Below are 18,641 nucleotides of genomic sequence, written 5' to 3'. Positions count from 1 at the left end.
ACATGTACATGACTTGGAGTAGGATGCATGTATATCATAGTTCTGTTTATTTCACACTGGAGACGAGTGGGAACTTATGGGCTGTAAGGAGGCCAACCGCTCACAATAGTGCCGAATGGTCAGAAAACTGGACGTTTGGTCACTGGGAATAGAGAACGGAGTCCCGACCCATGGATGGTGACTTTCGCTTTTGATATCGGGTCTCAGGGGCCAGTGCGATGGACGCTTGCTGTTTTTACAATGACCAGGGGCAGTTTCCTCACGAAAGCCTCATATTTCGGGCAGTAATGCGCCAGCTGTGCTATTGTTGGGGACGTTCAGATGGTTCAAATGGCTCTAAGCACTATGGGACTTAACATCTGAGGTCATCAGTCCCCTAGACTTAGAAATACATAAGCCTAACTAACCTAAGGACATCACACACTTCCATGCCCGAGGCAGGATTCGAACCTGCGACCGTAGCAGCAGACTAAAGCGCCCATAACCGTTCTTCCACAGCGCCCGGCTGTTGGGAACGTTTCGGGGAATCAGTCGCCGAGCTGGATGGGATAACCGACAGAACGACGCCACACGTCACATCCCAATTATCATATTCCGCTGGCACCCGTCACCAGAAAGCTTCTGCGCAAAGTCCTGGGGGAGGCTGTGACAGGCTGCTCGATTGTTAAGCCACATGTTTGCTGTCACAGTCGGGAATTGGTAGGATGGAATGATATTGGCGTCTAGGTTAACGGAGAGTGGTAGTGGGAGTCTAGAAGAGTTTGTTAGATGCCCATAATTGGCTAAAGTTTTGTTAATCGGCAACCAATGGCCGAGATCTGGCGCAGCGGAGTAGTCTCTCTCTGGTCGCGGGGCGGAAGAGAATTTGAGTGAATTGATACCTGATCGCCGCAGGAGTCGATGGCTTACTTTGCCGCCCTTTCAGCAGAGTAGCTGCGTTCGCAGTTTCACCTGTTCGGCCACCCGGACAAACAGTTTTTACGAGCTCGCGATTAGATCGGTCACCAAGGCGGATCCCGTCTCCATGTATCGGAGCCGACCACGAGTAGCAGCCGTCATCAGCATTCCGCCTTGGCCATACTGTCGGTAATATACGCTGAAAATTCGAACTGAGATTTCTCAGGGGTAGCATCTGCAGAACAACACTGCCGTCTTAGCTGATGTCACGGTATTGCATCCAATTTCTCACTTGTTTATCGATATTATATGTTTCACATGTTCTCTTCGCTCCCCCTTCTTGTAGTAGAGAAGCACATTAGATTCCACAAAATGGTTCAAATGGCTCTGAGACGTGTGTGGTATCTTTAGGGGGTACAATACTTTTAAATTCTCTTAGTCTTATATTTCATTCTTACACCAATCATTATATCAAATATTGTGATTTATTCATGTGTTTGTTCTTCAGGATGATACCGATCGCAGAAACATTCGAGATGCAGAAATTCCGACCGCCATGTGCATCGCACAAAGGCAAATTTGCCACAGTGATTTTTCTTCATATGAATCTATTCGGGAAAGAAACGCCTTTAGCATTGCTATAGAATTCCACGTTGGCAATAGTTTCGCAGCAAACAAAACATAATGGGTCATTTTATCGAAAACTGGCGCTTTCAGTTGACTATGAGTATAGATCAAGATACACTACAGGAATTTCACCAAAAACAATTTCAAATCATTTTGTTATTTATTTATTACTCCTTTTTTAATTAATAGAGTCAGTAGACGAATGTGGACAATGTTACTACAGTATACATTGAAAAGCATTAATGTAGTAATCATCCATGAACATGGGTAGATAAATGAAAAACAAAAATGAAAATAACAAAGAAATGGCTCTGAGCACTATGGGACTTAACTTCTGAGGTCATCAGTCCCCTAGAACTTAGAACTACTTAAACCTAACTAACCTAAGGACAGCACACACATCCATGCCCGAGGCAGGATTCGAACCTGCGACCATAGTGGTCGCACGGTTCCAGACTGTAGCGCCTAGAACCGCTCGGCCACCCCGGCCGGCTAAAAATAACAGTTTGGTTTCGAACTCAGGGCACAAAACAGAGAGACCACGACATTAGCCAGTGTGCCACTATTTCGGCTGAGATTAGCGCCTGCTAAAAGACACCTAAATGAGGTCGTAAAACGCCGACCATCGTTTCCTGAGAAACGGTTGAGCATCTGCGGATAACCCGAGACATGTCTCGGGTATTTTGACTCTTCTTCCACTGAGCGAAGCTTCTGCGAAATCAGGTGATGGCACTTGTCGTGTTCTCCTAGTCAGAGAGAACATTCTGGGTACTTAAGACAGCAGCCAACGTTTCGGCGAGCGAGCAACAGCGTGCAACTGTGCTTCCCCCCCCCCCCCCCCCTCGCAACCCCTCCCACGCCAGGTGCTTTTTTTGAGCTGAGGCGAGACGCGCGCGGAGCCACGCCTCGCTGCACGGCCGCCTTCCATTAACGACGGCCACAATGGGCGCCCGCGTGTTTACACTCGGTAATGGCACGGCCGGTGGAGCTCACGCGTTTACCTCTGCCGCTGGCCACGGTGCAAACACGTGCCGTGCCGAGCCGCGCTGCGCTGACGTAAGCTACCGTGGAGCTATAAAGCCTGTCAGAGCCGTTTCCTGTTCCAAAACTGGCTGACGTAGGGCGGCGATTGTATATTGGACTCAATTATAGCGCTGTATATGCGCTGATGAGCCAAAACATTATGATCACTGACTGCCGCAGGACTAAATATCGCCTGGTGCTACTGCGGGCAAGTGACGCGGTAAGGAACGTATAAGCAACGCCTTCAAATACCGTGCGCAAGATTTCCGTATTCTCTCGCTCGCAACGATTTCGCTAAAGGCTGATGAAATCTGGTTTCGCAGAACATAGCGGATCAGGTTGCAGAAAGGGGTCAAGGTCAATTACTGTTAGTTATATAAGAACACACACAAATTTATTGCTCAAACCAATGCACAGTTTTCTCCTTAAAACAACAAAGATCAATTCTAGGCTGAGGGCCCAAGTAACCTCTCCAGAATATTTTTCAATGATTGCTTTTAAAATACCAGGATTTAAAGTAATGGCTGAATGCTTTACTTAAGCAAAATTACAATATCTTCTTGGCTAAAGGAAGAAATAATGCGCCGGCCGCGGTGGCCGTGCGGTTCTAGGCGCTCCAGTCTGGAGCCGCGCTGCTGCTACGGTCGCAGGTTCGGATCCTCCCTCGGGCATGGATGTGTGTGATGTCCTTAGGTTAGTTAGGTTTAAGTAGTTCTAAGTTCTAGGGGACTGATGACCACAGCAGTTGAGTCCCATAGTGCTCAGAGCCATTTGAACCATTTTTGAAGAAATAATATTTGAGATCAGCTAAGGAATTCTTTAAAAGCCAAGCATTTTCAAATTCTGGCTAAAGGTCACATTAAGGAAAATTCAAGTTAATTCTTCGGCTGAAGACGCAATAAAAATATTTCTTTACATAATAAAAGTGAGGCTTTAAAGATCAGCTTTTACAAAGTACAACAGAAAAACATCTTAAGAAAACTTGAAATATCTTGTTGGCTGAAGACCCAAATAATTACTCAAGAATAAATAAAGACAACCTTAAGATAAACATTTACAGAACACAGCTGAAGGCTGTTTCAAGAATTCAAGATATTTAAAGGGAAACCTTACAGACAAGGATTTACATGTTAAAGCCACAGATTCTGAAACAAACTCGGCTGAAGGCCTAAATACAGAGCAACAAGAATTTTAAATGAAACACGGCTGAAGGCATAATCTTAAAGTTGTTATGAAGTTCGGCTGAAGGTCATATACATATAATAGACAATATTAATACATGCCTGAAGGCCTGGGACAGTGCCCTCGACCAAATAAAAGGACAATCACAATCAACAAACAGTGGTGCTCAGAAGCGTTCCAAGGGTCGGCCTGGGGAGGAAACTCTAACCACAGTTTAGTTGAGACAGACAGCCACACTAAACAATCGGATTGCAGCACGATCTATGGGCGGCTGACGAACCAACCAACTGCCTAATCAATTCCCTTCCTCCTGACCAACAGCACGCCAACCAATAGTATCAGCGAAGATGAGGATCGCAGCGGGATTATGTCTTAATAATTGGCATATAATCATAGTCAAGGCGCAATAAACACTCAAAGAAAAAAAAAGGAGAACAACACCAAGCTGTCGAACTACATATTGTGCTGGACAGGATCAAAAAGGCGAGCAAAACACACTGGCGCAGAACTACGCTAACGACCAGAGCAGGTACCTGGAATGTTAACGGCCACAAAGCAGAAGATATTGCTTGTGCACTTCAATAATAAATCATAATCATTTCAAAGGTTAAACACCATACAAGAAGACGGCTGCAAAATTTTGCCAATTCCAACAAACCGTGACATTGCTGTTTGCGTGGACAGCCCAGGATGCAACAACCAGCAATCAGCGAAGAGATGTCACAACGGTTGAGCTTTCATGACGGGTTCACTGATTATTCAACTCCAGTATGCAGGTGCGGTGGGCGACGAACTCAGCAGTTCCCGCAGCTGATGCCACACAACTCCGACCGCGCTTGCACGCCGGCAGCGGCCCCGGTCTGAACACTCGCCACAGAGACTTCCTCGCTGCTCCGCCGCAACCGACCAACTGCCCCCCACAAACACCATGACGTGGAAATATACGAGGGCAGTTCAGTAAGTAATGCAACACATTTTTTTCTGAAACAGGGGTTGTTTTATTCAGCATTGAAATACACCAGGTTATTCCCCAATCTTTTAGCTACACAACACTATTTTTCAACGTAATCTCCATTCAATGCTACGGCCTTACGCCACCTTGAAATGAGGGCCTGTATGCCTGCACGGTAGCATTCCACTGGTCGATGTCGGAGCCAACGTCGTACTGCATCAGTAACTTCTTCATCATCCGCGTAGTGCCTCCCACGGATTGCGTCCTTCATTGGGCCAAACATATGGAAATCCGACGGTGCGAGATCGGGGCTGTAGGGTGCATGAGGAAGAACAGTCCACTGAAGTTTTGTGAGCTCCTCTCGGGTGCGAAGACTTGTGTGAGGTCTTGCGTTGTCATGAAGAAGGAGAAGTTCGTTCAGATTTTTGTGCCTACGAACACGCTGAAGTCGTTTCTTCAATTTCTGAAGAGTAGCACAATACACTTCAGAGTTGATCGTTTGACCATGGGGAAGGACATCGAACAGAATAACCCCTTCAGAGTCCCAGAAGACTGTAACCATGACTTTACCGGCTGAGGGTATGGCTTTAAACTTTTTCTTGGTAGGGGAGTGGGTGTGGCGCCACTCCATTGATTGCCGTTTTGTTTCAGGTTCGAAGTGATGAACCCATGTTTCATCGCCTGTAACAATCTTTGACAAGAAATTGACACCCTCAGCCACATGACGAGCAAGCAATTCCGCACAGATGGTTCTCCTTTGCTCTTTATGGTGTTCGGTTAGACAACGAGGGACCCAGCGGGAACAAACCTTTGAATATCCCAACTGGTGAACAATTGTGACAGCACTACCAACAGAGATGTCAAGTTGAGCACTGAGTTGTTTGATGGTGATCCGTCGATCATCTCGAACGAGTGTGTTCGCACGCTCCGCCATTGCAGGAGTCACAGCTGTGCACGGCCGGCCCGCACGCGGGAGATTAGACAGTCTTGCTTGATCTTGCGGCGATGACGACACACGCTTTGCCCAACGAGTCACCGTGCTTTTGTCCACTGCCAGATCACCGTAGACATTCTGCAAGCGCCTATGAATATCTGAGATGCCCTGGTTTTCCGCCAAAAGAAACTCGATCACTGCCCGTTGTTTGCAACGCACATCCGTTACAGACGCCATTTTAACAGCTCCGTACAGCGCTGCCACCTGTCGGAAGTCAATGAAACTATACGAGACGAAGCGGGAATGTTTGAAAATATTCCACAAGAAATTTCCGGTTTTTTCAACCAAAATTGGGCGAGAAAAAAAATGTGTTGCATTACTTATTGAACTGCCCTCGTAACTGCCTCGCCAAAGAAGTTACGGCTGTACTAGTATCGATAAACGCCGCTGCTGCCACTGATGGAGGCAAGTGAACAACTCGTTCAGATAGTAACTGAGGGAGGAATAAGACGCCACTCTATGGTGGCAAAATGCCCAAAAGGAAAAACGGCATTAGCGCGGGCCGACCACTGCTCAGCTATAGTTTTCGAATAATTCAAGAAAAACGTACAAAGTGATCTTGGAACGCGTTTTTCTTGAGTAATTCGAAAGCCATGCCATTCAGTGAAAATGTATCGTACTAAATTTAACTACATAAAATTTCCTACAGAAAGACCTTGTCCATTTTTTTTCTGCAAGACTGACAATTTGCGCATAACGAGCAAGAGAATATGAAAATCTTGTGCACAGCTTTTGAAGTGCTGTGGGTTGCATAAAACTCATGAACAGAGGCAGCTGAATCACCAGGTGCAAATGAACCAGAGATGAATGGGCAAACGTTCTACAGGAGATATGGCCACAAATTGGAAAATCCACTGCCATAAACAACTTATGCAAAAGGCCAATTGTATTTACCTGATACCTGGGAATGAGTATCTTGGAAACTGAAGTTGGTCTGCTGTCTTGCGCTAATGTCGGGAACATCCGTGGAAAATGGTTGTGCAATTACGAGTAGCCGACAAGGTGCTTTACATGCACGTATCATCACATGATTGGCAACTTCTCTGATTTGCGAAGTAGGATACTAGGCGATCTGTGCTAGAGCCGATGACACAGTACATTACTGGTGCAGGCCAAATGTTTCAGAGCACATTGTTCATTGCTGAAGATTGGGCTCTGCAGCACATGACCCATACATGTTCCATGTCGAACCAACGACTTCTTGAGTTTCTGTGGCAGTGAGAACGGGATCATCGAGAGTGGATCAATGGGAATGTGTCGCCTGGCTTGATGAACCACGATTTTTGGACAACATGGTTGTGGAGATGAAGCAGCGATTAGTATGAATAATCAATTATTCAAAAACAGTCTTAATCGCATTTATTATTATTATACCGCCAACTGCTTTCAACCCGACGTAGTGGTCATCTTCTGGGAGTTTACACCACTGGTCGACTGCTGGTGCTGTCACTCCTGCTACACTTAGTGACACCACCAGCAGTCGACCAATGGTGTAAACGCCCAGAAGATGACCCCTACGTCGGGTTGAAACCGGTTGGCGGTATAATAATAATAAATGCGATTAAGACTGTTTTTGAATAACTGATTGATGAACCACGTTTCTTGCTGCACTTACCCATTGTTCGTGTCTGGCTGCAACGTCATCCACGCGAAACACTGCTCTGAACATTAGCCAATGGTGGCATTATTATGGTATGACGGACACACATTGGTAATAATCAAAGCCACCATGACAACTGTGGACTAAAAGTTTTACGATGGTACTGAGACACAGTCATGCAGTATTTCTTCAAACAATAGACCGCCACCTGACAGTATATTACAACAGTTTCCTTCTGTACTATCTTGACAGGATATTACTGTATTTTTCTTCTGTAGTGTGTACATAATCTACACTACTGGCCATTAAAATTGCTACACCACGAAGACGACGTGCTACAGACTCGAAATTTAACCGACAGGAAGAACATGCTGTGATTAGCAAATTATTAGCTTTTCAGAGCATTCACACAAGGTTGGCGCCGATGGCGACACCTTCAACGTGCTGACATGAGGGAAGTTTCCAACCGATTTCTCATACACAAACAGCAGTTGACCGGCGTTGCCTGATGAAACGTTGTTGTGATGCCTCGTGTAAGGAGGAGAAATGCGTACCATCACGTTTCCGACTTTGATAAAGGTCGGATTGTAGCCTATCGCGATTGCGGTTTATCGTATCGAGATATTGCTGTTCGCGTTGGTCGAGATCCAATGACTGTTAGCAGAATATGGAATCGGTGGGTTCACGAGGGTTATACGGAACGCCGTGCTGGATCCCAACGGCCTCGTATCACTAGCAGTCGAGATGACAGGAATCTTTTCCGCATGGCTGTAACGGATCGTGCAGGCACGTCTCGATTCCTGAGTGAACACATGGGGACGTTTGCAAGACAGCAACCATCTGCACGAACAGTTCGACGACGTTTGCAGCAGCACGGACTATCAGCTCGGAGACCGAGGCTGCGATTACCCTTGACGCTGCATCACAGACAGGAGCGCCTGCGATGGTGTGCTCAACGACGAACCTGGGTGCACGAATGGCAAAACGTTATTTTTTCGGATGAATCCAGGTTCTGTTTACAGCATCATGATGGTCGCATCCTTGTTTGGCGACATCGCGGTGAACGCACATTGGAAGCGTGTATTCATCATCGCCATATTGGCGTATCACCCGGCGTGATGGTATGGGGTGCCATTGGTTACACGTCTTGGTCAGCTCTTGTTCGCATTGACGGCACTTTCAACAGTGGTCGTTACATTTCAGATGTGTGGCGACCCGTGGCTCTACACTTCATTGGATCCCTGCGGAACCCTACATTTCAGTAGGATAATGCACGACCGCATGTTGCAGGTCCTGTACGGGCCTTTCTGGATACAGAAAATGTTCGACTGATGCCCTGTCCAGCACATTCTCCAGATCTCTCAGAAATTGAAAACGTCTGGTCAATGGTGGCCGAGCAACTGGCTCTTCACAATACGCCAGTCACTAGTCCTGATGAACTGTGATATCGTGTTGAAGCTGCATGGGCAGCTGTACCCGAACACCTCATCCAAGCTCTGTTTGACTCAGTGACCAGGCGTATCAAGGGCGTTATTACGGCCAGAGGTGGTTGTTGTGGGTACTGATTTCTCAGGATCTAAGTACCCAAATTGCTGAAAATGTAATCACATGTCAGTTCTTGTATAATATATTTGTCCAATGAGTACCCGTTTATCATCTGCATTTCTTCTTGGTGTAGCAATGTTAATGGCCAGTAGTGTACATTTCGGCTTTTACGCCATTAACGAGTACAATGCTAAAAGTTCTTAAACCATTAACACATCATACCTGGCAAAGTCAGTCCGAAGGAGGTCATACTTTTAGTACCATAATCGGTAATGTCGCAAAAGCAGAAATCTAGATACTACGGTAGAAAAATATAGTAATATAGAGTCGAATTGCGTTTATTCTTTCGAAAAAAGTTTGGATTAAGTGAACATAATTTCAGACCACATACAGTCTTTCATGCGTGATGTTTTCCCTAATGGCGATGACATCTTCCAGCAGGATAACTGTCTGCCCCACAAGATCAGATTCGTACTATACTGGTTTTTAGGAGGACGGTTGTGAACTCATGTTGATAATTTTCCCACGAAATTCACCTGTGAGGAAAATGGTGGAACACATCTCAGAGGCAATCGGGCGCCAGCTCCGCACCCAAAAACAATCGGCTGTTAATTCATGGGTATTTTATAACCGGTGAGTAGACATTTGGTGTCACAAAACTCCAGAAAGCTAGCAAACATTTGTTGAATCCATAGCACGAAAAATCGCTTGACCAGCACACTATGAGTCAAGTGGTCGTAATGTTATCTCTCGTCAGCGCAACTTCACAGGTCTCCCTTGCTCTACACCTACACCTATCGCCTATGAATTCTTCTAGGGGAAAAAAGCCAACAATATCTTCGTTTCGGAGCTACGTTTTGATAAGATTCTTACTTGTCATCTTCCAGCAGAGGATGACGATTAACAAACTTGTCTGCCGGCTGGAGTGGCCGAGCGGTTCTAGGCGCTACAATCTGGAACCGTGCGACCGCTACGGTCGTAGGTTCGTATCCTGGTATCGTCAGATTGGCATAGGGATGAAAAATGACAAAAGTAAGACATATGCATATTAAAATGGGGAAATGGAGTTAATATAAAACACAAAAGAGCCGAAGATTCACGTTGTGCAGCAGTCTACTCAAGTAACCATAACGTGAACTTACGTAAAAATGATTTTGGAAAACCAACATTCGTCCATTAATGGCCACATATGGCATTAAGATAATATTTTATAAGGAACCGTCGCCCTGTCGTCATGGAATGAATAATATCATTACGGAAGCTGGAATCGGGAATACAATGCCAAGTGTAACTACTGCGTCTGCTGGACAGGAAAACTATGACAAAGAAAGGAACATTAAGAAATCTTAAGTAACACCGAGCCAATTGCGTTCCGGCGTACACAGCATGGAGCGTTGCGTACAGCTGACAAACAGCAGGTAATGCGATCGAGAACAGGATACGGCAGCCCTCCAAGCCGGCCACACAGACATAGAGTCATAGAGGCGAGATTGTACGACCGTAGGAGCAGACATTGAAGGTAGATGGTGTTGGCTAAGCAACGTGCTTACAAAACAACGATCGCATAAGTAATTTACATATGCGGAAGACAGATTAGGTAAAACAGTGAAGCCGGCAGGAGTGGCCGAGCGGTTCTAGTCGCTTCAGTGTGGAACCACGCGACCGCCACGGTCGCAGGTTCGAATCTTGCCTCAGGCATGGATGTGTGTGATGTCCTTAGGTTGGTTAGGTTTAAGTAGTTCGAAGTTCTAGGGGACTGATGACCTCAGAAGTTAAGTCCCATAGTGCTCAGAGCCATTTGAACCATTTTTGAACAAACTTGTCTAAACGTAGTTCCGAAACAAAGATATTATTCAGCTAGTTTTATACGGAACGCCGTGCTGGATCCCAACGGCCTCGTATCACTGCACTGTTATTCTCATATCTACGTCTATTACACGCTCTAGCACCATTATATTGCTCTCAACTTGATCGTCCCCGAACGTGGCCACCAACCCACTACTACCCCCAGATGCGCGGCACGTCGCTGGAAACCAATTGTCGTCAAACATGGCCACACTACGCACCGTCGAAACGACTACCTAACTCCAAACAATGTTTGACAAAAGAATTGCGACTATTCTAAAACTAAACAAAAAAAAACACATATGATACATTGAAAGATATGGAAATTTTCCGGGAAATAACAATTTAAAGTCCAATTTTTTGTATTTGCCACCATTTTTTCACAAATAATTTTGCCTTTCCCAGATTTTTTGTACTAAACATAAATAAACAAATAAAAATACATACTTAATTACTCACCTACCTTTTTAAACTTTAGAATCCTGCGCTAGTTTCGTTTCTTTAAATTTATGTATCACCAGAAATTTTCTCTCAGTCGAATCCCAGATTGCGACCAATCAGTCAAAAATGGTATAGATTCTGCTAAATTGGCCAAGATTGCTCGATGCAGCTCAACTAGCCGCATCCGTAGACACTTTGTTTATATTAATCGGCCAACGCTTTGCCAAAATATTAGCTTTTGATCTTTCATAAGTTTACAGTTTTTAAGAAAACAATAGCTTTTAAACTATTATATATTTTTGTGACGGGCGTAGATAGTTTACCTTTACATATTTTTTCTGTCCATGAGTGCCAGCTCGCATCTCTCTGTCACTCTTAGTTTTGTTTTTATCAATTTTTCTCTATTTTGTCGGTTCTAATTCCTTCAACTTTACTATAGTGTTGAACAGTTTTAATAAAATTATTACTGTTGCTCTTTTGGAGAAGCTTTACTGTATTTTTTTAAACTATATGTAACTGCAAATTGTGCATCTATAACTAATGCCACTGATTAGTAAACACAATTACTACCACGAATGTATAACTGTGTTTTTAGTTACACCCACCTTATATGTTTTATCGGCCTAAGTTTTTAAAAGTATAAAATAATATGTAAAATAATGATAAAATGCAGTATTTTGAGCCAGCGACCTCGCTGCTGTGGTAACACCGATTCCGTCAAAGCACCGAACTAAAGCGCTGCCGGGCTGGGCTAGAACTTTGATTGGTGACCACCCGGTCGTCCGAGCGCTGTTGGCAAGTAGGGTGCACCCAGCCCTTGTGAGGCAAACTGAGGAGCTACTTGATTGAGAAGTAGCGGCCCTGGTCTCTTAAACTGACATACGGCCGGGAGAGCGTTGTGCTGACCACATGCCCCCCCCCCCTCCCCCCACATCCGCATCCAATGACGCCTATGGTCTAAGGATGACACGGCGGCCGGTCGGTTCAGTTGGGTCTTTATGGCCTGTTCGGGTGGAGTTTAGTTTTAATACATTCTGACAACACATCACAAATGTAGATGGTGCTTTAGCCTGGTATGACGTGCACTGAATCCAGCTGCGTAGTAAATGTAAACAGCGGCGTCAGTGTGAATTCAGCATTTAGCATGGATAGTCCAGTAAACATTATTTGCAACTGAGTGCTGTACTGATTACCACTTTAAATGAATATGGACGCTGTGCAAAGTTTCCATAATGGATCAAGACTGATTACACTTTGATATCATGGAAAACCATTTGCTAAACCATATCCGTACTGCAAGGACTTATCAAAACTAAAAATAACAGAAAAAAGATTAAGTGAGAAAGACAATTATACAATTTTAGGGAGTACAGATTTCGTGAACTACATACTCATATCGCTAACGCCGATTTGCAGTTGGATTTTGGAACACATACTACGTTCGGACATTATTAAGTTAAAGCATTTACAGCCCTTGGTCGCAAAAATTAAGTCTTTTGACCTAGTTTCGACATTTCGATGAGTGCCTTCATCAGAAAATTAAACCTTCAAATTGGCCTACAACATAAGTACAAAGATTATGGAATTTTTTTTTATAAAAGTGTAAGTACTGACTAACAGCACAAGAAAGAAACAGTACTTACATGTCACATATAAAAATACATAGCAAGCGATAAAGCTTCAGTCACAAAATGTTTAGAAAAGAATACATGGAAGGCAAAGCCAGAATGGGCTGCTCACATACGTCAAGCCACAGGTAGCAACAGACGGTTGAATGTTTAATTTTCTGATGAAGGCAGTCATAGAACTGTCGAAACCAAGTCAAAAGACTTAATTTTTGCGACCGAGGGCTGTAATTGCTTTAACTTTAATTTGTAAACGATCGTTGATACGCAGCCTTGTTAACAACTTTTTAAAAAATTATGAATTACTTCAAAGAAAGAGACTTACTCCCAAATAGTCAGCATGGATTCAGGAAATATCGTTCTTGTGAAAAACAACTAGCTCTTTATTCTCACGAAATAATGAGTACTGTCGATTGGGGATGTCAAATTGATTCTGTATTATTAGATTTGCAGATAGGTCACAAGCAACTTCTAATCAAAGGGCGTGACTGTAGAGTATCGTCTCAAATGTGTGACTGGATACGCGATTTCTTCTCAGAAAGGTCACAGTTTGTAATAGTTGACGGGAAGTCATCGACTAAAACAGAAGTAGTATCCGGCGTTCCCCAAGGAAGTGTTATAGACTCTCTGTTATTCCTGATCTACATAACAATTCAGGAGACAATCTGAGTAGCACCCTTAGACTGTTTGCATATGATACTGTCATTAACCTCCTATAAAGTCGCCAGATGATCAAAACAAATTGCGAAACGGGTTAGGCAAATATCCGTACGGAGCGAAAAGTGGCAACTGACTCTAAATAATGAAAGGTGAACTCATCCACATGAGTACCAAAAGGAATCCGCTAAATTTCATTTACATGATAAATCACACGAGTCTGAAGGCTGCAAGTTCAACTGAATGCTTAGGGATGCCAATTGCGAATAACTTAAGTTGAAACGATGACACAGATAATTTTATGGACAAAGCAAACCAAATACTATGATTTATTGGCAGAACATTGAGAAATGCATCAGGTCTACTAAATAGATCGCCTACATTATGCTTGTTCTCCTCTTTTGGAATATTCCTGTGTGGTGTGGGATCCGCATCAGATAAGACCGGCGGAAAACATCGAAAAAGTTCAAAGAAAGGCAGCTTGTTTTGTACCATCGCTAAATAGGTGAGAGGGTGCCACATATATGATACTTGAATTGGGGTAGAAATCATTAAAACAGAAGCGTTTTTCCCCATGAAATTTCAGTCGCCAATTTTCTCCTCTGTGAAAATACTTTGTTGGTGCCCGCCTACATAGGGAAGAATGGTTATCATAATACAATAAGAAAAATTTGAGCTCTCCGAAGTTTTTAAATCTTCGTTTTTCTCGCGTGCTGTTCGGGAGTGGAACTGTAGGGAAATAGCTTGGAGGTGGTTTCATTTATTTATTTATTTACACGTCAAATTCCGTAGCACTAAATTGAGGAGCATATCTCCAAGGTCATGGAACATGTCAGTACATGAAATTACAACATAAAAGTAATACCAGATAAAAATAAAATGTTTATGAACACAAAAAGTCAATCCGTAAGTTTAAGTAAACGCAATTAACAATGCAACAAGAATCAGCTTAATTTTCCAAGGAACTCCTCGACAATATAGAAGGAGTGACCCATGAGGAAACTCTTCAGTTTCGATTTGAAAGCGCGTGGATTACTGCTAAGATCTTTGAATTCGAGCGGTAGCTTATTGAAAATGGATGCAGCAGTATACTGCATACCTTTCTGCACAAGAGTTAAGGAATTCCGATCCAAAGGCGGGTTTGATTTTTGCCGAGAATTAACTGAGTGAAAGCTGCTTATTCTTGGGAATAAGCTAATATTGTTAACAACAAATGACAATAGGGAGTATATACAGGGTGGTCCAGTCAACGCGACCGGGCCAAATATCTCACGAAATAAGCGTCAAACGAAAATACTAAAAAGAACGAAACTTGTCTAGCTTGAAGGGGGAAACCAGATGGCGCTATGGTTGGCCAGCTAGATGGCGCTGCCACAGGTCAAACGGATGTCAACTGCATTTTTTTTTTAAATAGGAAGCCCCATTTTTTATTACATATTCGTGTAGGACGTAAGAAAATATGAATGTTTTAGCTGGACCATTTTTTTCGATTTGTGATACATGGCGCTGTAATAGTCACAAATATATGGCTCACAATTTTAGACGAACAGTTGGTAACAGGTAGGTTTTTTAAATTAAAGTACAGAACGTAGGTACGTTTGAACATTTTATTTCGGTTGTTCCAATGTGATACATGTACCTTTGTGAACTTATCATTTCTGAGAACGCATGCTCTTACAGCGTGATTACCTGTAAATACCACATTAATGCAATAAATGCTCAAAATGATGTCCGCCAATCTCAATGCATTTGGCAACACGTGTAACCACATTTCTCTCAACAACGAGTAGTTCGCCTTCCGTAATGTTCGCACATGCATTGACAATGCGCTGACGCATGTTGTCAGGCGTTGTCGGTGGATCACGATAGCAAATATCCTTCAGCTTTCCCCACAGAAAGAAATCCGGGGATGTCAGATCCGGTGAACGTGCGGGCCATCGTATGGTGCTTCGACGACCAATCCACCTGTCATGAAATATGCTCATCAACACCGCTTCAACCGCACGCGAGCTATGTGCCGGACATCCATCATGTTGGAAGTACATCGCCATTCTGTCATGCAGTGAAACATCTTGTAGTACTATCGGTAGAACATTACGTAGGAAATCAGCATACATTGCACCATTTAGATTGCCATCGATAGAATGGGGGCCAATTATCCTTCCTCCCATAATGACGCACCATACATTAACCCGCCAGGGTCGCTGATGTTCCACTTGTCGCAGACACCGTGGATTTTCCGTTGCGTATTATGCCGGTTTACGTTACTGCTGTTGATGAATGACGCTTCGTCGCTAAATGGAGCGCGTGCAAAAAATCTGTCATCGTCCCGTAATTTCTCTTGTGGCCAGTGGCAGAACTGTGCACGACGTTCATAGTCGTCGCCATGCAATTCCTGGTGCATAGAAATATGGTACGGGTGCAGTCGATGTTGATGTAACAATCTCAACACCGACGTTTTTGAGATTCCCGATACTCGCGCAGTTTGTCTGCTACTGATGTGCGGATTAGCCGCGACAGCAGCTAAAACACCTACTTGGGCATCATCATTTGTTGCAGGTCGTGGTTGACGTTTCACATGTGGCTGAACACTTCCTGTTTCCCTAAATAACGTAGCTATCCGGCGAAGGGTCCGGACACTTGGATGATGTCGTCCAGGATACCGAGCAGCATACATAGCACACGCCCGTTGGGCATTTTGATCACAATAGGCATACATTAACACGATATCGACCTTTACCGCAATTGGCAAACGGTCCATTTTAACACGGGTAATTTATCACGAAGCAAATACCGTCCGCACTGGCGAAATGTTACGTGATACCACGTGCTTATACGTTTGTGACTATTACAGCGGCATCTATCACAAAGCGAAAAAAGTGGTCCAACTAAAACATTCATATTTCTTTACGTACTACACGAATATGTAATAAAAAATGGGGGTTCCTATTTAAAAAAGACGCAGTTGATATCCGTTTGTCCTATGGCAGCGCCATCTAGTGGGCCATCCATAGCGCCATCTGGTTTCCCCCTTCAAGCTAGACGAGTTTCGTTCTTTGTAGTTTTTCGTTTGACGCTTATTTCGTGAGATATTTCGCCCGGTCACTATCAATGGACCACCCTGTATATTCGATGAACCCTCTGCCAGGCACTTAATTCTGAATTGCAGAGTAATCGTAGATGTAGATGTACGTGTAGAGGTGAATACCGGTCACGCACACTTCTCCCCAAAGTAGACCACAAAGACTTAATAATATTGACATCTCGTGACTGTGGTGGCCATGGAAGATGCAAAAATTCATCCTCGTGCCCAAAAGACCAGTCCTGGGCGATACGAATTGCGTGAAAAGGATCCTTGTCGTCTTCGAACACAGCAGCACCTTTGGAAAACAAACATTGTGTCATGGGGTGAAACTGGACAATAGTCGCTTATTTCATGACAGTAACGTGACCTTGCAGAGTAACTGTGGGTCACATGAAATACCACGATATGGCTGCCCAAACCATTGGGCACACAGCCCCTTCCCTTGTTTCATTACTGGGACATAGACTCGGCCAGTCGCAAACAGTGTGAAACAAGATTCACCCGACTATGTAAATTGAAGGGCATCACTGCTGTCAGCTGCGGCGGGACATTACGCGGAATCAGCGGCGACGAGCGAAAATGTGTACCGGACCGGGATTCGAACCCATGACCTCCTGTTTACTAGGCAGCTGCGTTAATCACTGCACCATCCGGGACACAGCGCTATCCCAACTGCGTGGAATATCTCGGCACGCTTCATGGCCGATTCACACACCCACTGTGCGCACCTATCGGCAGTTCCTGTCCATTGTAATCACTGTTCGCTACTCTGAGAATCCCACAGGAGGTCGGACGTATTTGTGCATTCACACTGAAGAAAGTGGATCCATTTCCCAGCTAGGCACAGCAATTTTATGAATGCGTGGTGTCTGTTATTCTGCAAGAAAGGACACCACGGCCTCATGCACTTGATTTCCTCACGGGGCAATGGGTCCACTTTCTTCAGTGTAAATGCACAAATACGTCCGAACTCCTCTGGGAATCGTAAGAATAGAAAAGAACGAGAACAATGGAAAAGGACTGCTGATAGGTGGCACCCGGTGGGACTGTGGGCTTGCCGAGGCAGTCCGCGCAGTTGCGATAATGGAGTGTCCCGGATGGCGTAGTGGCTAACGCACCTGCCTGCTACGCGGGAGATCGCTGGTTCGAATCCCGATCCGGTACACATTTTCGCTCATAGCCGCCGATTGCGCGTAGTGTCCCGCTGCAGCTAACAGCAGTGATCTGCTTCATTATACATATATTGTTTCACAGACGCAGATTCTGCATGGTGTCTGTTATTTCGGACATGTCCAAAACACCATACACCACACTTTCATACAAATGACATTCTTCCATTGCTCGATAGTGATTGTTTTAAGAGCTTCGGTACCACATTTTGCTGGTACAGGGAATGTGATTTACTGATGAATGATTTGGGAATTCCCGTTCGCCCTGAAATTCGTTGCTTATGGAGCTCCCTGCGTGTTGTTTTGATGTTGCCAGGGTTCACGAGTGCGACATTTGGTTCTGCAGTGACTTTGTCGTCCTCTTACTATAACACTATTTGTTTATGGTTCATCTATATCTTCTATAATGTTTTGCTCCAAATTTTTTGCATATTGGTACTATATTTTTCTGTATACGGTATGTAAGGTAAAGTGTACTATACTGGAAGTTGAAGTTCTTTGCATTGTATGTGATTAATGTATATAAAATACTATGTAAATTGTTTATTACATTAAATAATTTTCTGATCACATTTGTATTTAAAAATATTTGTGTGTATAAACTATTCATGTTGATGTAAATTTGACAATTGTAAGAAATGGTCACGCTTAGGAACAATATAAGAAATAGGTGTTATGGGAAAGCCAGTCTTCTTTTGTTTGAAACGAAAGTGGCTCTGAGGAATGGAAAAGGTGGCAAGGGCGAACTGGCGCGCTACCTAGAGCTACCTAGACCGCGGGAACTAAGTCACACTGTCTAGTGATTGAGGCAACACCCATTTGGAGCAGGAGAAGCTTTGCCTGCAAAGTTGCACAAAAATGCTTCGGACGAAGATTGCAAACGGCTTACCTCATAGCTGCCAGTTGTTGGGCTACTGTACGTAATAACTGAACGACGGAAGACGAGAAATTCAGCCCATACACCAAGATGCGAGGGTTGAAACTTTAATAGTGGCTACT

This window comes from Schistocerca serialis, chromosome 1 (assembly GCF_023864345.2).
Source record: "Schistocerca serialis cubense isolate TAMUIC-IGC-003099 chromosome 1, iqSchSeri2.2, whole genome shotgun sequence".
Taxonomy (NCBI): domain Eukaryota; kingdom Metazoa; phylum Arthropoda; class Insecta; order Orthoptera; family Acrididae; genus Schistocerca; species Schistocerca serialis.
This window is presented reverse-complemented; position numbering follows the sequence as displayed.